This window comes from Tursiops truncatus, chromosome 10 (assembly GCF_011762595.2).
Source record: "Tursiops truncatus isolate mTurTru1 chromosome 10, mTurTru1.mat.Y, whole genome shotgun sequence".
NCBI lineage: Eukaryota > Metazoa > Chordata > Mammalia > Artiodactyla > Delphinidae > Tursiops > Tursiops truncatus.
Genome location: NC_047043.1, coordinates 93,972,060 through 93,999,247, shown reverse-complemented (window position 1 = coordinate 93,999,247; position 27,188 = coordinate 93,972,060). Strand labels below are relative to the sequence as shown.

Sequence of the window (27,188 nt, the reverse complement as noted above, 5' to 3'; positions counted from 1 at the left end):
GCAAGAAACACCAGGTGAGCAGAGCAAACTGCACCCGGCCAAACCCAGCCTTGTGGGCTACACAAAACACACACACGCCCCGCCCTCAAGCATCTGCCCAAGTCCCCCTCCACAGTTTCACGATAGCTCACAAGCAGCAACACTTCTGGCACTCGCTTCCAGGTGCAAACTTTACGTCCTTTCTTTATAAAGGTAGAGTGACATACGTATTACAATATTTACGCATTTCTTAGCCGTTGAACAGGTGTAGAAACGATGCCACCATTTTTATTAGATTCCTTTCTTTTCTAATGTCACTGATGACGTTTCTGCGTGTTACATCCTTAACCCGATTTCTCCCATAAGTCTCGTTCATTCTATTGCACAATTTTGCTTAGCATGGTGAGTTTTAAGAACATACATGTCACATTATCGCAGAACTGACTGGATGATAGATCCGACGTCTGCCACAAGGTGTGCACTTACTAAATTCTGCCTGCACGAGAAGTTCTACCCTTGAAGCACGTGTTAGATGTGAGAAATAGCCTTGGCATTCACAGTTGTTTTAAGAAAAGCTAGTATCTGTAGCCTGTTAGTTACCATCATCATCATTATTATTTTGCTATTATTTGTGTGCCTCTGTTTCCTCATTTCTAGAGCGGAGATTATAACAATAGACATCTTGTAAGGTTGCTGGGATCAAATAGGACCATAGTAAAATACGCAGGAGGGTGCCCAGCATGTAGAAACCACTCAACCCAGGGTGTTATTATCACTGATTGATCTACTGGCTGTAACATAAAATGCCTTATTCACTCTGCTGTTCTTTTTCCTATAATTTTAATACATTTTGAAATGATCATCTTTCTTATGGAATCCACCGAATAACAACCTGCTTTAGGGAAAGCCATCTCGCTGAGTTTGCTTTCTGTTTTGTTTAAAAGTATACTCAAACCCCTGTTTTATCTGTCATTGACTGTTTTATGAGAAGTAACCTATTATGTGCTTTCCCAAGTGACCACTGACAAGTGGGACAAGAAAGCTTTAGCGGAGTCTTTTGGTAAGATGGGAGAAGTTTCATAGTTCTCATGACATTCCAAAGTCTGTACAATAAAAATGAAAAATGTGTCTGATATAGTCAGAGTAAAGAGGAAGGGTACATCATTATCTGACAAATGTTTGAAACATTCATATGTCTAAGTTGAAATGGAAGCTCTTGGCAGGTAAGACCAGTGTTTTCAATCCTTGCTTCCTAATTAGAGTCACCATATTTTTGAGAAATAATAACGATACATGGCTGGAAATGAGGCAGGGTGTTTGCAATGGGACTTCTTCAATCGTCTAGAGGGTCAACATACTGAAGGCTTTTGCTTAGTTATGAAATGATGCACGATGGTGAAAGGATTCGGTGTAATGATGAGGAAAAATACTGCTTGTTTTTTTTTGTGGGGGGGGAGATACTTGGGTCTTCTAGAAGGATGGTATTGGAAAAACAAGGTGTTTCTTGTTAGAAGTGGTTTCAAACTTGGCCTTGGATTGTTGGTTGGTAACGTTGTGCGAGCTACTTCACTTCTGGCACGCGACAGAGTCAAAATTCAGACCCTAGGAATTTGTTACCAGAGTGTCTGATATAAAACCCTTCTCATTCTACCCCTACCACAGAGACCTCACCGTTTTGAAAATTAAAAGATAGCACAGTGCCCGGTGGCATGCTCAGAAAATGTGAGTCTTTATTCGAGTAGATGGCCCCATTTCTGTAGAGAGTTTTCATGCTATTCTATTTAAAACCTATTTTCTTTGAATAGGTAATATATAGATAGATGATAGACAGTATACATAAAGAAATACACACACACCAAATATTATGGGACACAACTCTGTGGACAGGCGTCTGGCATGGAATTAGAAATAATGAAGGCAACTAGATAATTATTGGACAAGACCTAGTTTGACTGTGTTTCATTTTTCTCATTTAGTATCTCCAGGCAGACATGATGTTAAGTCTACACACAATTACATTATGTATTTGGAGGGATATAAGACACGCACTCCAGGTGAATGCAAGTCAGTTTCTGGAGCGTGAGATAAGTGATTATGTCAAGCTTGAAATCACCTACATCTCAGTTCTTTGCTCTCCTGACCAGAAACCTGATGCTGTGTCTATTCCCACATAGCATCATCGGAGAGATGCTGTGACTCCAATTGACCACGTCCTTGGGAAGTTCAGGGTTTTGCTCCCGACACCATCCTAACGAGCTGCGTGCCATCCTAATAGCTCATTCTTCCAGGCAGACTCACTTCTGAGTTTTCTGGATACACACTAGCCCTGTGATCCCTCAGTTTTGATTTTAAGAGTTTTTCCTCTCCCAGCTACAAGGTAGGGGTTTTACTCTTTTATGTAGCCAATGCTGGCACTATTTGTTCTCTTGTATTATCTGCAAGGTTATTTACCATTCCTCCTGGTTCAAGAGCCCCAGTGTGAGGTCTCTGTCTTGCAGTGATTTAGCATACAAAGGCAAAGCATTTTCCCCACTGTTAGCCTGGAGAGGCACACTTCCGCCAGATCCCATTGGATCCCCTGGAATCCTTGGCCGTATTCTTCAAGGCTGAACCTAACAGCATTCTGTAGGAGGCAATGTCAGATTCTGTTTTATAATGTGAAAATACTGGCTTGTACCTCCCTGGGGAATACAGTAGGTAATAAATGATGATGTTCTCTATTACTTTGCAAGTAAACCAGGGCATTAAAAGAACAGTCTGAACTTAACGTATTCCATTTCTAAAGTTGTCATTTGAAATATTCCACGTATAGAAATGCAAAGCCGTCTAATCTTGCCAACATTTAAGGTCACCTTTATAGTTCTTGTGAACAGAAAAAGACAGAAATCAAAAGAAAATACTGATGTCAAATTAATGGCTAAAAGAGACAGTCTTGGCATTTCTTGGGAACAGTCGATGTGTTTCAAGTAGGGCTTGTAAAGTGTTCATTGAAACTGGACCCAAGAGTGTCATTGACCCGAAGACAATGTCAGATTCTTATAAAAAGACAGCGTGTTCTTTTTTTTTTTTTTTTTTTTTTTTTGCGGTACGCAGACCTCTCACTGCTGTGGCCTCTCCCGTTGCAGAGCACAGGCTCCAGATGCACAGGCTCAGCGGCCATGGCTCACGGGCCCAGCCTCTCCGCGGCATGTGGGATCCTCCCGGACCGGGACACGAACCCGTGTCCCCTGCATCGGCAGGCAGACTCCCAACCACTGCGCCACCAGGGAAGCCCTGACAGTGTGTTCTTAATCTCAGTTTTCAAAGCCATTGACGATGACTTCCTGATGAATTTTGACAGGTTTTGATCATGGCGGTTAGTTTTGTGAGTCTTCCTCTGTTCCTTTTGGACTCTATCTTTCCCACCTTGCCTCTGAGCTATGGTAGCTCCCTTCCTGCCCTTCAATTCTTCCTTTCCCCTTGCATTAGCTCACATGTGTCGCCTTTGCTTCCCTGCTTTTCCACTGCCACCGGTGCAGCACTGTAGGTGTGGATGGAGACAGGCCCCCTAACTGCTGGCCTGACGCTGTAGTGTGCTGTGGTACCCACTCAGCCAATGGTGTCCCTGGCCGATGGGCACAGCAGCCAACGTCGGGGACCTAGGAGCTGAATTGCCCACCCAGAGGTAACTTGTGCTCTGAACTCCTCAGCAGCGATCTTAGTTGTGTAATGGTTTAAATCCAGAAGGAGAAAATAATTGCAATCAGAAAATTGTAGATAAACAGTTGCTCAGCCTATGCCCCTAATTGGAACGGTGAGGGCTCTGAGATGGGGCAGAAAAATAGCACTCACCCTTCTAAGAGAAATAGAACAAGAGGAGTGAGCCTGGCCGAGGAGTAGTGGCTACACGGTTTTGATCTTACCTTCACAAGATCAATTTTCCTTTCCTTTTGTTTCCAAGGTCCTGGATCATGGATCTCAAAAGTAGTTTCCTACCCACTTACTCCCGAGGGCCTGCAGTCTGGTCTCTATCCCTGCCTCCTCTGTATCTGCCCTGTAAACCTTCCCAGACTTCCTATCAGACCCGAGAGGTTTTTTTCCAGGTTGCATTCCACTTTAAAACTCAATGCTGGGCTTCCCTGGTGGCGCAGTGGTTGAGAGTCCGCCTGCCGATGCAGGGGACATGGGTTTGTGCCCCGGTCCGGGAAGATCCCACATGCCGCGGAGCGGCTGGGCCCGTGAGCCATGGCCGCTGAGCCTGCGCGTCCAGAGCCTGTGCTCCACAATGGGAGAGGCCACAGCAGTGAGAGGCCCGCGTACCGCAAAAAAACAAAACAAAACAAAACTCAATGCTGAGGACAGTAGTATAGGGGGCTCCAGCTGTCTTGATGGTTTAACTCAACTTCCCATCACACTTTGAATGAAGAGCAAAATCCTTACCCTGGCCTCAGGAACTCTGCAGGGTCCCCCTTCCGCCTTCCCTCACCTTCTCTAAGTCCTTCAAATATGCAGTGCTCTGTCCAGCCTCAAGACTTCTGCACATGCTGTTCCCTCTGCCTTAGATGCTGTTCCTACTCATCTTTTCCTGGCTACCTCCTACCTGCCTTTCAGGTCTCAGTCTCACTTCCTCGAGGAGGGCTTTTCTGACCCTCACATATAAACTATGCCCTTCCTCTCTTGTTTGCTCGTAGAACGTACTATTCCCTTCATTACATCAATCACAAGTTGCGATTATTCACTTGCAGGGTTATTTAATAATTATCCCCTCAATAGAATATTCTCATGAGAGCACAGACCATCTATTTCGACCTACTGTACATAACTCCTGGAACATAAAAGTATTCAGTTCATAACAGTTGAACAAATGAATGAGTACAATCTAGGAAATATATGTTGTGCAGCCAAGAGCCTTCCAACATACGACAAATGTACTGGCATTGGAGTCCAGAGTTCTGGGTCTGGAGGTAGGATATGCCACCTACTAGCTACTGTGGGATCTTAAGTAGCTCACTTAGCCTTTCCAAGCCTGGATATTGACACACCATGAGGTGACTAATGGCGTCTACCTCCCAGAGATGTGGCAGAGGAGATGGCTTGTTAGTGGTCCTACTTCTTAAACTCTGAACCCATGGTCAAAGTGCAGCCCTGCTACAATATACGTGTATGTAGCATCGGATAATGTAACCATGTCCAGAGGCTCTTGGGCTTTGAAGAACCATCATTTCTTCCCATTTTTCCAGATACTTTTTCCTCTAGCCATTTCATTGGCTTCCTTTTTTCCCCCGGTCCTTTAACTGGGGCACTCCTCTGGCCCAGTCAAAGCATTCAGAACTAACAGACAGAGGAGGAAAAACACAGAGATAAATTATCCCCTGTAACAGGAACAGAACCAGGATATTTTGTGGAAGTCAGGGAAGGAGAGAGCACTCAGAAGTGAGCAAATCTAGGCAGGGACCATGTTTAATTTATCTTGGCATCCTTGTGCCTGGCACAGGGAACACGTTGAATGTATATTTGATGAATGAGATGGTCTTCACTCATTTGATGAACCCAAGCCTAATCTCCATGTCACAGCTCATCAGGTCCCCCCAGCCACACTGACCTCTTTCACTTCCCTGAATATGCCCTGCTCTCTTCTGCCACAGGACCTTTGCATATGCTTTCCCCTTTCCCTGGAATGTTCCCCTCCCCATCTACCTCATTCTTTTCATTCTTCAGCTCTCTACTCGAGCATCACTTCCTCAGCCAAACTAGGTCTCCCCACCCTGTTATAAGCTCACAAAGCAATCTTAATAATTGACATTTAAACATTTGCGTGTGTGTGTGAGATTAGCGTCTGTCTCCCACACCAGGAAGCGTCTGCTTAGCTCCCTGTAGTGTCCTCAGTGCCTAGCACTGTGGGTGGCAAAATCAAGGCGCTTCGTTGATATTGTTAAGGAAGGAAGTTTTGGGGACACAAAGATAAGAGGTGACATTTGCGGTCTCTGGCTTTGTCTCTGGATTATCCCAGAGAACAGAGTCAGAAGGGTACCCGACAGGAAGGAGAAAAAGTGTGATGTTCCCGTGGATTCCCTGTAAGGGGTACTTCCCACTTGGCCCAAGTCGGGAATGGACTCTGCTGTCCTGGGAGCTGCCACCTACGTCTCTTTAACCCCCTATCGTGTGTTCACTAGACAATAAAGCGTAATTATCAAGAGTGACTCCTTTGGAGCCTGAAGCGACATTGAAAATCAACAACCCTGCCCCTTTGGGAAGGATGGGAGCTTCTCTTTCAAAAAGCTGGGGCTAACACTCAGGTTAGCACCCAGGTGTCTCCTCACTAGAGAAAATGAAATGGTTGCCATGACAACTCGACGACGAGTTCAGGCATTGAGTTTGTTTGTTTGTTTGTTCTTGACAAAAAGCTGCTGACACAGACTTAACTGGTAACGTATATGCATTTCTTTTTTTCAATTCTGATCCCTCCTGGAATTTTTCTGAATCATCAATTAATATCACTTAAAAGAATCCACCTTTAGAAAGTGCGATGGCTCAGACTAGGATAATAGCAGTGAAGAGAGCTGAAGCGGACAAATGAGAGAGGTACTGGGAGGACAAAAATGAAAGGACATGTGGATGGACTGGATGGGAAGAAGTAAGAGTAAGAGAGAAACCAAGGGATCGCTTTTTAACATTCTGCCTCCTTTTATGCAAACCCTAGGACAGTAGCATCGTAAATCACATCAACACTGTACAAACCCCAGAGTAGGTTTGAGCTCCCCTAAAAGCAGTACAACGTGTCTGCCCCTCCCCAGGCAAGGGTGGACTGGCGAAAAATATTTGCAAGGGATTTGAATCGATACCAGCACATTTGGATCCTAGGCCCTCTTCCGGAGTGTAAGGCTCCAGAAATCTATACCAGCTTCATCTCCTTCAACGGCAGTGAGCTCTTATCCTAATCTAGTCACAAGCACCCAGAGCTAGTCCTTCACCAGCACTTACATGTACAGTTAAGATTTTCTTCCCAAGCTTCTACCCAGCATTTATTCCTACTTGGAATTCTCAACCCTCGCTTAAGAAAAAAAAAGAAAAACTACCTTCTCTAGAAAGTGCAGAAGAGATCCTCAAAATGGTTAAATAACGGGCATGCGAGTAGATTACTGTCTCTCAACAGAAAATACCTAGGCTCATGTATAGAGCCCTTAAATAACTTAAGGAAAAAAATTCTTAGACAGAGGTCTGTTGTTTCTTCAGACTCTTGAAATGAAACCATGTCAACCTTTGATAGAAACTAAGAAAAATGCATGAATGAGTCCTAAAAAATAATTTTAAAGGCAAATTTTCTATTCAGTCTTGGCTTATGGAATCACCATACATTATTTATGGGGGGAAGACAAAGCGTGAAAGGTCTTCTTCGTAGTGTACTCAATGATGTCTACAGAGGTCTCAGGCCCACACATCACAGTGCCCTGCAGAAGAAGTTTCTGAAAAGGTTATTCTCATTTATGTGCAACGACATGTTTATCATCTTTAACATGGGGATCATCAGCTTCACAGGGCTGCTGAAACAGTCCAACAGGCATCGCAAATCATGTTGAAAACAGAGCTGTCCCTGGAAAATCTGGCTTTGTGCTAATAGTCTTTTTAAAAAAATATATTTTATTGAAGTACAGTTGACTTACAATGTTGTGTTAATGTCTGCTGTACAGCAAAGTAAAACAGTTATACATATATATACACACACACACACACACACACACACACACATTCTTTGTCATATTCCTTTCCGTTATGGTTGGTAACAGGATATTGAATATAGTTCCCCGTGCTACATAGTAGGACCTTGTTGTTTATCCATTCTGTATATAATAGTTTGCACCTGTTAATCCCGAACTCCCAATCCTTCCCTCCCCCATCCCCCTCCCCCTCGGCAACCACAAGTCTGTTCTCTAGGTCTGTGCGTTTGTTTCTTTTTCATAGATAAGTTCATTTGTGTCATATTTTAGATTCCATATATAAGTGATATCATATGGTATCTGTATCTTTCTGCCGTACTTTACTCGGTAAGATAATCTCTGGGTTCATCCGTGTTACTACCGATGTCATTATTTCATTCTTTTTAATGTCTGAGTAGTATTCCATTGTATATATTGTACTAATGTTCTTTATCTCAGGACTATTACCTCCATCTACTTGGGTGCACAAATTGGAACTTTTAAGGGTCTTTCTTTAACACCTGCTCTTCTCTCACATTTTACCCTTTATATCTAGTCTGTTACTCAGTTAGCTAGTATTATCTGTAACATACTTCTGGAATGTGTTCTCTTCCCACTGCCCCAGCCCTCATCTTCAATATGATTAACCAGTGAATACACTTAAGCACAGAGAACAGTGGGTACCATTTGTAAATTCTCAGGTTTTAGTTGTGATGATGGTGGTGTGGTGGTGATGAAGATGATGATGCACTTTCACACTGTTCCTAGGATGCTACTGTAGCATCCTAACTGGTTTTACTGCATCCGTTTTTGCCTCCCTCTAAATAATACTGTCCAGAGTAAACAAAACGATCTCTATTAAAAACTGCAAATCAGACCACATGGTCCCCTCTAAAACATCTTTCAGAGGTTTCCTGTTGCCCTACAGTATCCAGCCGAGCTGCATTTCCAACGTCTTAGCTAGTCTCTTGACTATGATTTATCCATGCTGACTTCTTGGGTGCTCCAAGCTTATTTCCAGCAAAGGGACTTAGCACGCACCGTGCATAGCATTCTCTCTGCCCACAATGTTATTTTGCCTGAGTTCTTCACCCAGGTAACTCCTAACTCATCTTTGAGGTTCACCTTCATACATTTTCTTGCACAGTCTTTCTGTGACCGCCTGCTGCCCCACCAACTTGAATTTTCTCCTTCCACGATGCTCTCACGTAGCAGCCTCGGTGTTTTTTACGCATAGTGCATGCTACAGTCAGTAATCTTCGACATGATCATGGATTCATTTATCTCAGCACTTGCTCTCCTCCTAGAATTTAAGGTCTGTGATGGCAGGAAGAGACCTATAACCAATGAGGACTCAAAAAGTATCTTTTTAATTAATAAATAAAGATAACAGTCCAAAAATAATTTTAAAGTAAGGTACAGATATTAGCATGCGAATGAGTAAAACTTTCTCTCTGAGCTATAATAAATACATTTTGAGTAGAACTTAGTTCTTAGAGTGAACACATCCAGAGAACGTTAAGTTAAAATCCTGAGTTTCCCGAGAGCTCATATGACTAGTGCAGGGTCACGGTAATCAGGAACAAAGCTAAGATGTAACTTGAAGTCTTTTGACTTGAAAGCTCATTTTACTACACTGATTTTCACATTCAACTAAAAAGCCTATTTAATAAAAGAGTAAACCACAGAAGTGTTTAATTTTTCATTCTCCAAGGCTTTAATTGCCAATGCTTAGAAAAACAAACAGCTCTAAATATTTCTAAAGGGAACTGACAGGAAAGTCCCCTTCTTGACCACAGATTACATATTTGTGTAAGTGTGTTTTCTATTTCAGTCCATATTCCCTACTAAGAATAACGAGCAAACGTCCTCTGCGTGCGATTGAAATTGTGTCCAGTTTCCTTGTCAAATCCAGCAAGGCTTCAGCGTTGCTCTCTTTTTCCCAATTGTGCACACGCTTACACTCAGGCAGATGCCCCAACTGATAAAAGGTGTGCTTGAGCAGGCAGGAAAAAAGGTCAAAAATAAGCAATACACAAGTGGAATGTAGATATTGTCTGAAGCATGAACAGGTTGCAGTGTCTGATGGTTCTGTCCACATGTGTTTATGAGACGATGACTGACTGATGGAGAAGGTCAAGGGTAGACCAAGGAAAGTAGGTGTAGGGGAGGAGGGGGAATTAAGCCATGTCAGGAATGTAAATTGAAATTCTTTGATTTGCAAGTAAACACTGAGTATCCCAGTGTCTTGTTCTTTGTGTGGTGGGACAGGACTCCATCTCCCTCTATCCACTTTCTAGCTGTTTAGCTTATGCAGAAGATGGGATAAGTGAGGGCCCTTGGCAATTCCTCTCCAGGAAGAGACTCTTTGTGCATAATAATACATAAAGAGATAGGCTGAAAGGAGATGCAGACCTTTAGTGGGAAAGGTCGTGGACTACACAGACCGAGCACTGGCACCCTGGGGAAAGTGAGCCAGGGACATTAGGAAGAGGACCAAAGGGGTTTGTTCCCCAATGACCGTAAGAGAGAGACAACCCTGGGGGTGGCCTCATATGCAAAGACTTCTGCCTGTCAAGGAGCTGGGGGATCAGTTGGCTAGGGGAGAGGAAACTCTACTCGGGCTGGGAAATGTAGCTGTAACCGTAAGGAACTGGACATTTATACGTATTTCTGGACCCTGGGAGGCTTGGCTGGCATATAAGGCGTTATAGGTTGAACTATCCCATCCGTTCCTTCCACTAAAAAGCAGTCATAGGGACCTAACACCCATTAGTGATGTTTCCGGACAAGCTTCCCTTGTGGTCGGAAAAGTGACGCTCTTTGTGTTAAAACTTAGGACTAACCAAGACATGAATGGTGTAGAGATGAGGTCACTGGACTGAGGTATCAGGAAACTTGAATTCTAACATCTGCTCTGTTGCTTCATAGCTGTGGGCTTTGGACAAGGCCATTTGTCAAGACAGTTGTGACCCTGTATTGCTACCTTCACCTTTGAACCCCAGAAACATGTGTCTACCTTCTCAAACTAACAACAGTTAAATAAGACCTATATTTTCCATTTTATGCCATGAATTGAGGAAAGTTAAGCCACAATATGAATAAAATTTGATTTTTGAAATAATTGGTATACTCGCAACGTATAAAAGTGATGAATAATTAGATGCCAGTAATCGGATACGCACTGTAAACAATTAGGCATGCACAACTTGTACAAGAAGTATCAACCACGTGTGAAATACCAGGGGGAGGAGAGCGTCACGGATGTCATGCGGTCCCACGCAGCTCTGAGGGACGTATTCCCCCAGAGGCCGGCGATGCAGCTCTCAGCTGGCGGCCCTCTTTGGGAACTGCCTAGTCTGAAGAGACTCCTACTGTCTAAGGTTCTGCCCCCTCCTCCTGGGCAACCTTCAGATAAGCGCTGGGAGGTGCTGGGGTGCGAAGGCTCAGCCCCTTTTCCGGCAGGGCGCAGCTTTGAGGGTGGCTTCAGCTGAGACCCTGTTGGGTCTGCATCACGGCACAACCTCTTCCTTGGCCCAATCCTGTTTCTTTCCTTCTGCCTGTTGGTGTTGATACCCCCGAATAAACACGTACTCGTGCCCCTAGGGAGGCCAACCCGAGACTCGGCATATCACTTAGAACTCTAAGGCCCAGCTCAGTTTCAATCGCGATCAAGCACTTCCTTAATACACTCGTTCTGTAGCTCCTTTTGCAGCATACACCCCAAAGAGCCACTGGAGACCCTACAACATTTCCAGCATGTGCTATTAAGTAAGGCAAGTCAGCACATTGCAGACAGAGCCTAGCTCTCTCCCCAGAGCGAATTTCTCCAGATTCTCTATTGACTACCTGTTAACTGACCTTTTTCCCTCTCTCTCATCCTGATACAATGTAAGCACATACACTACATATATTTTCCCCAAAATTTGATTTTAAAAGCTTACAAATGTTCAGAAACTTGGACACAGGATGAAGTACATCTGGACAGTCCTCGCTGAGATCCCACCATGCTGTTTTGTTTCTTTCTCTCTCTCTTTTTGCTACACAATTGTAAAGTCGTATACCTTATGATATTTCACCTTTTTATTTCTATATGCGTCACCTAAAGAAATGGATGTTCTACTATATCACCACAATACTGTTACCACACCTCAGAAATCTGACCATGATTCCATAATGCCATCTAACATAGGAAGTCAGGTTGCCCCATTTTTACAAAAACGTCTCATAGGATTTTTCTCCAATTCAAAATTCAGCCAAGGTTCACGCAGTGCATTTGGTTAGATCTCTTTAGATTCTTACAGAGTGGTCTCCATGCCTTTGGTTTTTAAATACCTTTACTGATATAAATAATAAACTGCATATATTTAAAGAGTAAAATTTGATGTTTCGACCCATATACACCAGTGAAATCATCACTACGATCAAGACAGTGAACACACACATCGTCTCCACGAGCTTCCTCGTGCCCATTTGTAACCTGCTCCCTTAACCCTACCCCACCCGATCCCATCTGCAAACAACCACTGGTCTGCTTTTAGCCCTTGTGAATTAATTTGTATTTTCTAGGGCCTTAAAGAAATAGGATCATAATATGTACCCTTTTCTGTGGAGCTTCTTTATTAATTCAGCATCATTATTTTGAGATTCAGCCATGTTGTTGAATGCTCAATAGTCTATTCCTTTTTAATCCTGAGTAGTATCCATTGTATGGAAGTATCACATTGATTTAACCATTCATCTGTCAGTGGACACTTGGGTTGTTTCCAGTTTGGGGCTATGACAAATAAGGCTGTTGTGAACATCATACCGAAGACTTTGTATGGACATGCATTCATTTTACTTTGAGTAAATGCCTAGGAGAGAAATGGCTGGACCATAGAGTAGGTACTGGATTAACTTTATAAGAAAGTGGTAAAGTATATTCCAAAGTGGCAGTGTTATTTTAGATTCTTATCAGCAGAGTATGAGACTTTCGGTTCCTCTAAATCCTCTCTGACGCTCGGTATGGTCAGTCCTTTTAAATTTTAGCCTTTCTAGTAGGTGTGTGGTAGAATCTCACTGTCGTTTTAATTTGCAGTTTCCTAATAACGAGTGACACTCAGCAGGTTTCATGGGTTGTTTGCCATCTATATATCTTCCGTGGTGACATATCTGTCCATACCTTTTACCCATTTTTTTTATTGGCTTGTTTTCCTATTGCTAATATTTGAAAGTTTTGGATTCTAGATCTAAGACCTTTATCTGATACATGCTTTGCAAAGTTTTTTCTCCTACTCTACGGCTTGTCTTTTCATTCTCGATACTGTCTCTTGAAGAGAAGTTTTTAATGTTGGGGAAGTCCAAACTGTTACGTTATTCTTTTATAGATTGTGCTTTCATGTGATATTTAAGAAATCTCTGCCTAGCCTAAGGCCGCAGAGATTTTCTCCTACGTATTTTAGAAGTTTTACGGTTTGCGATTTTCTGTTTGCATCTATAATGTACTTTGCATTCTCTTTTCTTTTTTTTGGATGTGGCCAGCATTCTAGCACAGTTTGTTAAAAACGCTGTCCTTTCTCCACTGCATTACCTTTGTAACATCAGTTGCCCGTACATGTGTGCGTTTATTTATGGACTCTCTGTTCAGTTCCATTGATCTATTTGTCTTCCTTTATACCAATATCATCCTTTCGTTTTATAACAATTTTTTAAAATTTACTTATTTTATTTTTGGCTGCGTTGGGTCTTCGTTGCTGCACGCAGGCTTTCTCTAGTTGCGGCGAGTGGGGGCTACTCTTTGTTGTGGTGCGCGGGTTTCTCATCGCGGTGGCTTCTCTTATTGCAGAGCACGGGCTGTAGGTGCGCGGGCTTCAGTAGGTGTGGCACGAGGGCTCAGTAGTTGTGGCTCGCGGGCTCTAGAGCACAGGCTCAGTAGTTGTGGCGCACGGGCTTAGTTGCTCTGCGGCATGTGGGATCCTCCCGGACCAGGGCTCGAACCCGTGTCCCCTGCATTGGCAGGTGGATTCTTAACCACTGCGCCACCAGGGAAGCCCGTAGTTTTATAATGGTTTTTAAAATCAGATGGAGCACTAACACACCACTATAAAGCAGTTGTACTCCAGTAAAGATGTTAAAAAAAAATCAGTTGGAGCTACCTCTCCAACTTTGTTCTTTTTCAGAGTCGTTTTAGCTGTTCTAAGTTCTTTGCATTTCCATGGGAATTTTAGAATCAGCCTGTCAATTTTTATAAGAAGCCTTTTGAGATTTTGATTGGAATTGCAGTGAATTTATACAGTAATTCAGGGAGAATTGACATCTTAACAATATTGTCTTCCATCCCATCGACAATGTATATCTCCCAATTATTTAGGTCTCCCTTAATTTCCTTTCAGCAATATTTTATAGTTTTCAGTATACAGGTCTGTCATATTTTGTTGTTTTTCAAGACAATGACTTTCTGGAAGATACCAGACCCACCCCAATATTTTATCAAACGCCCCGCATTTTGCTTTGTCTGTTTTGGTACCATTAAATTCAGGTCAGGTAACCGTGAGGAATACTTCAAGGTGCTGTTGTAGGCAAGTGCGAGCACCCTGTCAGGAGGCCACAATGTCAGGCTGTCCTGCTACTGGTGATGCTGTTTGATGACATATTTCAGGTGGTGATCACCTGATATCACCATTATAAAGGTACAGTTTACTGTAATTGGAAAATAATCTAGGAGTGATACACTGGGACACGTCTGTTTGTTTTTTTTTAAGGTTCAACCATGAAGTTTTATACTCATCCCTCGGTATTGAAGAATAGGAGTTACTTTGACTATTTAAGAATTTTGGTTTGCAGAAATTTAAAAATCTTTGCTAAAAACGCAAAGAAATGTTTGCCATCCATTACAGACAGCGTGAGTTTAAACCTTTAAAAAGCTTGCATGCCTTATTATCTTTTCGTATATTAAAAAAGCAGCACGGGGGAAAAGCTGAAGTGGATGTAAACAGAAAATGGACGGGTAGTGCTGGAAGAATTGAAAGACCCAAACAGAATCTGGGTCACATATTTTAGAGTAAGTGTTTGATGATTTCATTTTATTTGCTGTTTGCAGTTCTGTGGACTATAGGATAAACAAGGATATGGATTTTCCTAAGATATCTTACTGCTGTTTACAGAATCCTTTTCACCCCAAAATATTCCTCTTCAACTGTCTAGGCAGCATTTATCACGGAAGGCATCATTAACTTTCTTTACATCAGCTCTTTCTCCAGAAATTGACTGTGAGTCAATTTCACCACATTTCATACATTCCTGTTGCTGGGAACTCTCGCTGTGGCTGGCTGTTACTGAATGTCACAGATTGAATAAGTCGACAAGATGCGATGCGGCAAGCCGAAATTACTGCCAACTTCTGTCTAGGCAAAAGGCTACCAAATAATGGCAATGAGCCCATCTTGCATTTCCTAAAACTGAATAGTTCTAGTGCCTCAGAATCAAATGTTTTCCCTCTCCTACTCTTTAGAATACTGTCTATTCAGAAGATGTATAGTGAGCATGGATTGGGGGCTCTTAATACCAAACTGTCTAAACTCATTAGGAACTGATTGAACTAGGTTTATAAAATTCACTATGAGACGCAGCAAGACTTAATACCCCAGAGAGTCATTTTTAAATGTCAGGGTGCTTTGTATGGATGGGTTCACACATGCCCATTCTTCCTTCATCCAGTGATAAGGAATGACTTTTGATACACATGAACTTGGGAATGATAGAGAAACATATAAATGCTGAACAACATCCCGAACAACTCTGGCTTAGTCGTCATTCTGTGATTTAAGTCCTTGGAGATCTAGCAGGTGGGGAAACACATAGCTGGGAGTAGGATGGTTTCCCCCAAGCCCCCCTTAGTTGTTGAGTTGGAGAGATGCCTGGAAAACGAGTGTGTATTTTACCTGCCAGCCTGGCCTGTGTATTGAGACCACTGCTCCTCCTGTCCGTGGTCAGGGGTGTCCCTCAAGGACCAGCTAGTGTCAAGATTCCCTGACTTTCCCAGCAGAGCAAGGTGTTACCTCTCCTGGAGTTACTAGAACTAAGTTGATGTGTCTGTCTCCCCTCCTCTCTCCATCACCCCCATGGACTTTGAGGCTTTCTGAAGCATAAGTTATCCGTTCTGAAACTCCATCCCCTTGCATTAGCGACTAGCAAAGTAGTGGACACGTGCTAAATATTCGTTTGAAAAAAAAGGGAGGAAATTCTTACTTGTTTTCTTCGCCTTGATATTTCACAACTCTGCCCTTCCTCAGTGGAAATTAACATCGAGTGAAACCCTTTTTTCCTCTTCCAGAAGCATGTTCTAGCTACTTTAAAACTTTTCTTCTTCTGTCGACTGGGCAAACAGCAACGCGTGACATCACAAATGAACCCTGCCCAGGTATTTATGCCTGGGTTTATATATGATGATAGATTTAGCATCTCCATTAGTTTCTACCCAGGGTGTTCTGGTGCTGCAAAGGCATGACCCAAAGAGTCACTATTTTGGGAATATCTTATTTTTTTCCCCAATTCTACCCCTTTTCATTTCTACTTTCGTAACATGTTTCTCATTGGTGGGAGTCTGATGATACCAGGATGGGAGAACTCCAGCATAACACGACCCCTGCAAGGGAATTGTGGCTTCTACAATAACACTTTCTGTTGACATAGCAGGAAGCACGGAAAACAGGGTTTTTACTTTCCTGAACACACACGTGCCATTCCCTTGGCAGTCATTACCTGGTTAACTGCATTAGTTCACATGAAAACACTGTAGATTTTCCTCTGTCGATTTCAAAATATCCTTGTACTTCACCCAAAGTAAATACTTATTATGTTTTCAGTAGCACAAGTGTTCAAGGGGCATTAGTCATTGTGAATTCACTTACCAGCTCCATTGCTATGGAATTATGCCCATTTTAGGTGGTCTGTTACTTCACTTGCTATCCTGGTATTTTAAGGGACAGTCTGAAAGCCCCCAGTTATCTTGTTTGTGTCTCTAGGACCTCTTCTTGACCATTATTTTTTATGCTTCCCTTTTCAAGTGATATTCCTGAGCTAAGGTAGTAATTTACACAATTTTAAGTGGAGGCATTAAGCTTGACTCCGACATAAATGAATGCTGACGTCCAGAGAGCTGGGGTTGAACCTGCCTGCCATGGGGGTGCATAAAACACTATGCACTTTCTCTTCGTCTGCCAGCACACACATTGTACGTGTCATTTTGAATTTTCTAGGAAACACACATTTAATCACACACTCACATTTTAATTTACGGACAGGGTCGAAAGAAAGTCTAAGGTAAAGACACATACCCATGCTACATTATTATCACTTTTCATCATCTGAAAAAATGGTGTTATTATAACTTAATTTTATATGTATCACATGCATTGAAATCTCTGGAAGACAGATGAGAAACTGGATTTTTTTTATAAAAGGCTGATTGTGGAGAGGGGAACTAGTTGCATGAGCAGGATGGAATAGGAAAGAAACTAATTTTATTCTTCTGACTCTCAAATTATGTACTCTGGCATGGGTCATCAATGAAAAACTTTACTTTGCCTTAAAACATGGTATTATCCTCATGTTACGGGTTGTAAGTTGACGTTCTTGATATAACACATATATGGTTACATAGTGTGTATGTGGTGGAACCCAGATCTGTCTTACACGTGGTTCCTTTATAAAGAAACCGTGCAAACGGATGCATTTATTTTTGGACTTTCCCACATGTCCAAAATGTCTGAGATGGGCAAGGATGAGCCTGTTTCTATTCAGGGTGAGAAGTTGTTACTCCACTTCGAACCCATATGGCGCTTTGGGAAAGCAGAAGTTCTTTCCTAGAATCCTTTCTGTTGCGAAGTCCTTAGTGTCTGACAGCCAGGACATTTGGCAAACCTAAACTGAGGTGTAACGAGGGGGAAGTCTTACCCCTAAATCCCACCCGGTGAGCACCGCCCTTTTCCAGTGAGGCCGCAAGGCATAAAGGTGCCTTTTTCAACCAACCAAAACCCCATCCGGAAGTTGGCCAGTGCAGTGGGTTGAATTGTGTCCCACCCCCCAAATAATTATATATCTGAAACCTGTGGACATGACCTTATTTGGTAAAAGGGTCTTTGCCCACATTAACGTCAGGGATCTCGAGATGAGAATATTTTAGGTCAGGGTGGACGCCAGATCTAATGACAAGTGTCCTTAGAAGAGAAAGCACAGGGAGGGTGCTGTGAATGTGAAAGCAGAGATGGGAATGACGTGCCTACAAGCCAAGGGAGTCAAAGAGGGCTGGCAGCCTTCAGAAGCTGGGGGAGAGGCCTGGAACAGACCCACCCTAGAGCTCCTAGAAGGAACCAGTCCTTGCCAACCCCTTGACTTAGGACTTCTGGCCTCCCAACTGGGGGAGAATACATCCCTGTTCTTTTAAGCCATCAAGTTTCTGATCATTTGGCAGCTCTAGGAAACTAGTCTCGGGGCTCATGCAAACCACGAGGGTCTTTATGGACACCACGAACCTGGGACTGATTTCTCGTCCCTCCCCTGCTCTGTATTCCTTTGCCATTCTTTCTTCTTCCCTCTCCGTCTTTGTTTCTTTGTGCACTCAAGAAGCCGTAACAAAATACCACAGCTTGGGTGACTTAAACAACAGAAATGTATTTCTCAGAGTTCTGGAGGCTGCGAAGACCCAAATCAAGGTGCTGGCACGTAGGTTTCGTCCTCCAACCTCTTCTCTTGGCTCGCAGGTGGTTGCCATCTCACTGGGAACTCACAGGCCCTCTTTGTGCGCACGCAGGGAGAGAGAGGAAGCTCTCCGGTGTCGCGTGTGTAATCCCATCCTGATGGCCCCATCCTCGAGAACTCATCTAGCCCTCATCACCTCCTAAAGGCCCCATCTCCAACTACCATCACACTCTGGGGGTCAGGGCTTCAAACAACACGTGAATTTTGGGAGAGGGCACAGGTATTCAGTCCATAACTCGTTTTTCTTCCCTGCTTCCTTCCTTTTCCTCCTTTGGGTCCACTTCATTGAGATATAATTACATATAATTAAATTCGCCGATTGTAAGTGCATAATTGGATGAGTTTTCGTAAACGTATGCAGTCACGTACTATCACTACAACCATGAATATTTTCATCATCCTGCAGAATTCCTCTGTGCGTGTTTGAAGTCAGTTCTCTCTGTCTACACCCTGCCAAATGCCGGTCTGCTTTTTTAACTGCAGTTTTGCCTGTGCTGTAATTTTCCGTAAATGGGATCGCGTGGCATGTTGCTTTTGGTGTCTGGCTCCGTTTATTCACATAATGCTCTTGAGACTCATCCATTCACTTGCATGTATCAATAGTTACTTTTATTGCAGATGAGTGTTCCATTGTAGGGCTGTACCACCATTTGGTTCTTCATTCATCAGCTGGTGAACATTTGGGATATTTAAATTTGGGGGTGATTATGTATAACTTCGTGTAGACATATGTTTTCATTTGTCCCTTTAGTTCAGTGAGTCTGGAATTTAACAGTCCCTATAATTTCTAGAATGGTGGCCCTTTGGCTATATTTTGAAAGAAGCTTGCCTGGATGCTCTCAAAGTTCTTCTAACTCTGATATTCTGCGAAGAACATGAGATAATCTTGATCTGGTACTCAGCCCTTTCCTCAATTTGTAAATAAATAGTAGGTGCTTAATAGATATAGGCTGATGAGAAATCAGTGTAAGTAATTAACTGATTCCTTCGCTTGAGTTGGGGCAGCCATCCCCAAGACACCATCCCATGTGTCCAGAAAAGTGAGAAGCTGCCGTTTCTTTTCAGTCAGCTCTCTCATGTCCGCTAAGCATGGCCTGATACCTTTCACCCTGTTCTACTGTTCTCTTGCTGTTGGGCCTTGGCCACAGGACTTCAGTTCTCTGAGCCTCAGTGTTTTCACTATAAAGTGGGTGTGAAGATGACGCTGCTAGGGTTGTCGTGTGTGACGTAAGTGAAATGATACCTATGATAGGCTGAATACATCAGTTGGCGTTTAGAAAATGGCTCATAAATAATAGTTGTTGGTGGTGTTGGTATCTGGCGGAACGGCAATCTCTCTTTCCCCTTAGCTACTACCCTTGCTTCCCCACTTTTCCTCCTGTCCTCCTGCAAGGATTACACACAGGCAAAAGAGATGACCCAGTGGGGTCTGCAAAAGGCCAAAGCTTTGAGAGTTCAGAGGGGAGGAAGCTAACAGCTTACCTGTTAATGCTACAGCTCTGGGTCTGTGAAATTTACCCTTTGAGGTTTTGGAGAGAAACTTTCAGCCAATATGGGGGCAATTCATTAGAGAAGCTGGAGGAACAGTCGTGTCTTCCCAGTTTGGGGGATTTTGATGAAAATTTCCTGCTCTTCTGCATCAGAGTTAACTATATATCTCATTTAGATCTTTGACAACAAATCAAGGTGAACCTCCTGTATTTTGTGTGAAATTTTAGCATCCATCCTGGTTTTTCTACATTACTTGGGAAGAACCTACCCCGGATGTTCTTGGGGTTGGAGGGTCCCACCTAGACCTAAGATGGGTTTGTCTTTAGCCAATTAATTTTGTTTAAATGGGTCAATTCACAGAAATAGAACTATGAACAATCGAGGCAATGGAAAAGAGTGTCCCTGTAAACGTCCGCTGACGTCCTTCTATGCTGTAAGAGGAAAGGAGAGAGACAAAAGTGGGGAAAGGAAGGACACTTCCAGCCTTCTCGAGTAGTAGAGATGACCACAAAGAGAACATAAGTGTGGGCAGCCCGGTGGGATTATTTTCTAGTACTGAAATGGGAGTAAAGTGATAGAGGGCCTTTCATAGGAACAACAAATAAGTCATGGCTACAGTGTTCATTCTAATTCATTCAATGTTCATTCAGTGCTCATTCTAAGAGCACTTAGAATGAGCCAGGGCTGTGCTCTGTGTAATGTAATTTATACGTGAGCTCATATCAGCACCACCAAATCAGCCTCAGAGGACTTCCGTTCCTCAGATGGACCTACAGACTCAGAAAGTGGGACCGAACTCTCCATTTTCAAAGCCTAGGTTTCAACTTCTTTATCTGGAAACAAGCCAAAGTGATGAAATATTCTTTAAAAAACAGCACCGTACCAGTAACTCATCCAGGAAAGGGAGCTTCTGGTTCCCTCCATTAGATACCATATTCATTTAAGAAACAGTGCAAGTTTCTGGGGCCATTCATTCACAAGCTAAAGACAGAGTGAGGGAGAATAATGATTGGAGTTGGTGATGCTTTAATTAGAGAGATTGCACGAGGACCCGAGATGTCACGCAACAGCTGTGGGCGTGATAGATGGAGCCAGTTCCACCTTCCTTTGTCATTCTCACGTCGAGGAGGCCAGTTTGTTGAAAGGACAAACCCAAGTCTGCATCCTGTGGCATTCTCACAGTATTAATTACCTTGCAACTTATTCATGTGTTCCCGCTACTTCCACAAAGGTCTTTTTCAAAGATATTGTTAAGCGGCTCACCATAAAACTATATGAGCTCAGAGAAAAAGACCAGAACACAACAAAAGAGAGGATGGGAGGGGATGGTTCAAAGGAGCCCGAGTCAAACGGAGGTCAGGTGGTTGCTGTGAATTGTTGGACAGTGTTGACAGCACCTATCCAAAGTGCCGTGATCAGTAGTGGCTTAAAATGTGCCTATTATTTAGCTACATTTTTGCTGTATTATTTGTAACATTTTGCTACTATTGGCATTATTTTAAAAACGTGGAGATTTCAGAAGTCATTGTAAAACCATCTAAAGATTCTCATCAGCGGGCGCAAGTCCTTGAGTTGAGCCCAGGGGAGGGTGTGTGCCGTACAGACGCCGGGGCCATAGGGTGGGGGAGACGATGCATGTCAAGTAGTGAAGACAGAATTTTCATAGAGGACTCATCACTCTCTCCACTCAGCTGTCTTTGTTTCACTATTCTGGGAGTATGAGACATGATGACGGTTCAGCCGTGACTTTACAGAAGTGACTTCATTTGTGTGTGTGTAGGTCAACCACACACAGTGTTACATGTCCGTATTTTCAAGGCTGGCACGGATACATCACGGGGTCATTGGATGCCATCCCTGGATACACCGAGACTAATCTCACCATCATCTTTCCCCTTGCTTTTCTCTGTTTTTTCTTTATCTTCTTTCCTTGTGCCTTCATTTGTACCTCATCCTCGAACACTCTCACACACTTTCCTTCCCTTCTTTATTCACAGAAAAGAAAGGAAAGGAGCCAAAGTAAGGACAGCTACTAGCGATGAGAATTAGAGCGTGATGCTGACTTTCCTGGCAGAGAACAGAATGAGGGAAGACAGGAGTGATGGCGCATCAGGATGATTTAAGGAGGGGGGTGGGGAGCTCATCAGAGCTATAGCAGAATGTGGAAGCATCGCTGGTCTTAGAGCCCTGGCCCCTGCTTTCGGGTGAGTCATTTGTCCCGTCGTTTTTTCTATTTATATATATTCAGAACAAGCCAGCTGCCGTTCTCTGACTTGGTACCCTGACCTAGACGTCCCCTGGCTCAAGTAAATGCACTGCCCTTCAGGCTATTTTATTCTTTTCTTCCCCCCAGATGTTGGACAAAATGTCCTATTAAGATCTTGTCCAATTTCAAAGGGAAGCAGGAGGAGGCAGACAGGGTATTCAGAATGTTGACCAACCTGGGCTGGGGCTCACAGGTTAAAAGCATATGCCAGACAGGTGTGCTAGGTCAGAGGAAGGGATTCCTCCCCCGACCTCCAGTCCTACTTGTATTGGCTGGAGATGAACTTGCCATACGCCCAGCTCCTCCCCTGAGTTGCTGCTGCTTCTGTAAAGTGAAGGGTTTAGACTCTGTTCTCTCATCCCCCTGCACATTCACAATTACAGCCACGGGGAGAGAGCAACTCTTTGGACCCAATGTCCTTGGTTGAAATTCCCTCCACGGAACCAAATAACCATTCTTCACACATTGGCAGAGCCAGTACTGCGGATTCTTTCCTGAGGAGGTCTGAAGAGATGTATGTAAATTATTCTCTGCTTCTCACCCTCCCCACCCCTGGCCTCCTCAGTTACAGGACAGGAGCTTTGTCAGTTCTCCCAGCTTCTAGAAATTCACTTCTCTGGTCCAGCAAAGCAGGCATTCAGAAGCCTATAAATAATCATCTGATTCCCACGTGTCTGTAATAGCAGGGAAGGTGGTGCTGCAAACACCTGAATTTGCAGTTCGCAGATAATGCAAATGAATATTGAAGGCTGTAGCTTGCATGATGCCTTAGCACGTAAAAACAATCTTTTCTTTCTTTCTTTTTCTTTCTTTCTTTCTTTCTTTCTTTCAGGACACAGAGAACCTCCCCACCACCTTCTTTCTTGCCATGGCTGTAATTCCTTGCCCAGCACAAGATCCGTGGCTAGGTTTCTCTTTTTCAGAAGCTAAACTCTAGGGAGGAGAAAGAAACCCTTTGGGTACCTCAGCTGTGGGATCCTGTCATTTATCCAGAGTAGACTTTAGCTGTAGAAACACCCTGTGCTATTTGAGTTTCACGTGTTGGATGCAAAAGAAGCTACCTTCTTTCCTTCCCAGTTTTCTTTCAAAAAACAGGAACTACACAGCTTGAGTTGGGGTGGGATCAGGAGACCCTCATCTTCAACTTTTATTTGCATCCTTGCTGTAATATTTTAAGGACCCTCTGACTTGAGAATTTTCACGATGAGAATAAGTATTAACATGGACTTCGAGTTTTCTCAGTCTATTCTTAGAAAATGGCCTCTGCTTATTAGACTCTGTGAAATGGAAATGAATGCCACACATCACAGACAGTGCTACGGTAACTAATAATTTTACACATCGGAAACCACGTTAGGTCCAGAGCCTCAACAGGTGACAGGGAGAATGCCTTCTGCAAGGTGAAAGATATGTTCTTTACTGATGTGAAGAGCTGTCACCGATTTTGTGTAATCATCAGTAGGCTCTTTGCTCGGTGCTTTGTACACAGCATCACACTTAAACTCTGCACACCTTAGAAGATGGGCAGATGGGTCCTATTATTGCCACCAGAGGTGAGATAAGAAAGGTAAGCTCGGCACTTCCCTGGTGGCGCAGTGGTTAAGAATCCACCTGCCAATGCAGGGCACACAGGTTCGAGCCCAGATCTGGGAAGATCCCACATGCCGCAGAGCAGCTAAGCCTGTGCGCCACAACTGCTGAAGCCCACGTGCCTAGAGCCCGTGCTCTGCTACAAGAGAAGCCACCGCAATGAGAAGCCCGTGCACCGCAACAAAGAGTAGCCCCCACTCGCCACAACTAGAGAAAGCCCGCGCGCAGCAATGAAGACCCAAAACAGCCAGAAAATTTAAAAAAAAATTAACAACAACAAAAAAGAAAGGTAGGCTCAGAGAAGTTATATCCTAATTTAAGGTCATATAGCTGAGGAAAGGCAGAGCCAGGATCCGTAGCTGTCTTGGCTCCAGAGCCCACATGTTTAGAGCGAGCGAGGTCTTGAGAAACACTAATAGTTACTTAGCGTCACTGGCTTCAAAATGTCATGAAATCGTTTCTCAAATGGCCATATTTTCCTTATGCAGGATAAAAGGTTTCCTCCCCTTACTGAATAAGCTGGATATGCAGACGTAAGCATTCAAAGCAAAATAATGGAGGCAAGAACATAACAAATAAGTCACCCTGTAAGTAAGTCCTCACACTTTCCATCTGAAGCCTAGATAATGATGTGCTGTAATTATTATAAAAACAACAATCTATTACCACCACTATGAAATTAACAATTATTACAGAATTCATACTGGCCTGGAGCACCTCTCCTTGCTAAGGTGGCGACCCACCCCTGCCCGCAGTCCCCATTTGTTTTTTTTTTTTAACCAGTAGTAGAAATAAATTTGTGTGGAAAACTCTATAGACCATCTTGTATAATTAGGAATACCTTGGGGAAGGAGGAATGTCAACAATCTTTCATGTTCACGCATAGTTGATTTACAAAGTTGTATTAGTTTCACGTGTAAAGAAAAGTGATTAGTTTCATATATATATATATATATATATATATATATATATATATATCTCACACAACAATCATTTTTTACCTAAATGTGAATGTTATTTCTTTCCCCAGAGAAGGACAAACTGACTCTGTTAAAAATGTGATGGTGTAAAAATAGTCATTTCATGAAGGTCAGCAAGGGGGGCGGATGTGTGTTGGGGGCGGGTAACACTGCAGTGTCCACATACCCACCTTGTTCGTATTTCTCTGCTACTCCGAACCACTTAACAAAAACAAACACCCCCTACAAGAAGGCAGAGGTTTTGTCTTTTTTGCAAACTTTACCAGAAAGGTTTGTCTTACCGCCTCAGTCAATTGAAATACATAATAACTCGAAGAGGATCTTAATTTCTTCCAAGGAGGTTACTTTCTTTGCAGAGGGAGCTTGGTGCTGTCAGGCAGACACGAGGAGGCCAAGCGGTTGGGGGGAAAAGATGTAACCACAGACCCAGGACCCTCTGACTTGACTTGTCAGGACCCTGGTATGAGAATGAGCGAAGCCCGCTGGAATCCACTTGTCTGTGAACACCACGCCCTGGCGTTTGCCACCTCCCAGGAGACGTTGTTTTTTGTTTGTAGTGTCTCTAAGCCTGTCACCTTGGAAGGAACCATGCTTCCTGTACAGCTTAGCTGAGCTGACTCTGAAGAGCTTCTGATATCTCACAGGATGAAACTTCTGTGCCCCAGCTGTTAAGGGAAGTCAGCCCTTTCTTGATCCTTATTGTGTCCTAGATCGAGGAGTCTTTCTTGATCACGTTTTTTTCCCTTTTCCTATCCCTCCCCCACAGAAAGACGACTCTTGGTTTTCTAGTACAGGCGTCAGAAATAAAACTACACGTAGTTAATAATTTACAGTCATAGTCACTCTAAAAAGAAGTGAAAGGATTCTCTCTTATCTTTCTTTCTCAGAATGTCCTTTGGGAGCTCTAAAAACACTTAGGCTCAAAGGATAGAGAAAGGAGACACACTGCTTTGGATTTTCTGCCATACAAGGAAGTCGTGTCCTACTTTCTTTCTCAGTTGGCAACCTCATAAACCATTAAGAAAATGGCGGTCAGGCCTAGTGGGCTTCGAAAGCCAAACAACTCCCCTCTTGCTGAAATCCTCTCTTTGTAGGGCTAAATAAATAATAAGCCACACCTGTAAGGTGAATAATGGAAAGGATTAAGATCCAAACTAGGCGGGTACTTTTGATTTGTCCGCCCCTCCTTGCTACCTCCCGAACCCATGTCTTCCTCGGTCTACCCCATTCCCTTCAATAGCCACATCATGTGTTAAAGCCAGTGATGGTCTATCCATCTTGCCTTCTCCCTCCCCACCCCAGCCCCCATCCTGTAGCTTGTCATGTCTGCTGGTCCCAAATCCACATCGGCCTACTTCATTCCATCTCTACTGCCACCAGCCTTTCTCACCTAGAAGACTCCTAAGTGCTTTCCATGTTCACTCTCGCTCTCTCTACAATGCAGATGGAGGGATTTTTTTTTTATGACTTTAAATGAAATGATGTAACTCCTGCATTGAAAACCCTTCACTGGCTTTCTCTTGTGATTGTATTCCATTCCAGAGCCCACTCTGCTTCTGCGCAGTCTGGCCCCTTTCTTCTCTTTGCCTGCTGTGTCTCAACAAATCCACCTCCTGTAGTATCTCCAACTAATCCTTCTCTCTTCTGGTTGAGGTAGATGGGCAAGGAGGCTCAGGTGGATGTGTTGTGTCAATGGGCAAGGTTAGCTAAAGTGGAAAAGAAAACTGCTTTCTGAGAAACGGGCAAGAAGGAAGAAAAGGGAAGTGTATGCACTCATTCTTCCTAAGGTCAAGGATGGGGCTCGTGCCAAGCCGACCAAGTAGGAGGCCGTAGTCAGGCAGGTACCCTTTGATCCAGAAGTAAGAGGAAAAAGAAGAGGTTCTCTAGGCTGATTCATACATGGACCCATGTCCACACCCACCTCATTACACCTGTTTCGGTTCCTCTTTCTTTCCATCTACGTAAGCATCCATCCATGTACGCGGCAGACTTTCATGGAGCACCAGCTACGGGCGGATGGAATGAAATGCCAAGGACACATTGACCAAAGGAAAGAGGCAGATGAATAGCCCTTGGGCTGTCAACCCAGCTCACCTCCAAAAGCATAAGCTAGTAATGCAGTGCTGGACTTGGGCCCTCTTCCTGCCTCAGCCCTTGAAAATGAATTCCAGAATATGGCCTTACCGTGACTCCCCAAGGAAATGCCACTCTGATTAATGAAAACAGTTCAGCTGTGCAGTTACACTGCTTTAGCCTAGGAAAGTGTCCTTTTTGACCGGAAAAGGGTTTGTAATCTAGAACCATTACTGTCGTCAGAGATTCTGAGCCTACCCTCCCCCTGACAGATGTACACATATACACAAACTCTTCTCCCCCAGCAAAAAAAAAAAAAATCATTATGAAGCAGAGAGAACTCTGCATTTGGCTTTGTTGGGCTTGGGGGACAAGGCAAAAGCTGTTGACAGAAAA

At 43.5% G+C, this 27,188-nt stretch overlaps 1 protein-coding gene and 1 long non-coding RNA gene across 2 annotated transcripts in view; both read right to left on the bottom strand.

Annotated features, from left to right (window-relative positions):
- The window catches only part of GRM7 (glutamate metabotropic receptor 7), an 817,195-nt gene that overhangs the window by 12,440 nt on the left and 777,567 nt on the right, over positions 1 to 27,188 (bottom strand). The gene's annotated exons all lie outside the window — the stretch shown is intronic.
- Positions 7,271 to 27,188, bottom strand: part of LOC141275699 (uncharacterized) — a 49,277-nt gene continuing 29,359 nt past the window's right edge. Inside the window, exon 3 of the long non-coding RNA XR_012323904.1 lies at positions 7,271 to 7,406. This is a non-coding gene — a long non-coding RNA (uncharacterized lncRNA). The remainder of the gene's footprint in view (positions 7,407 to 27,188) is intronic.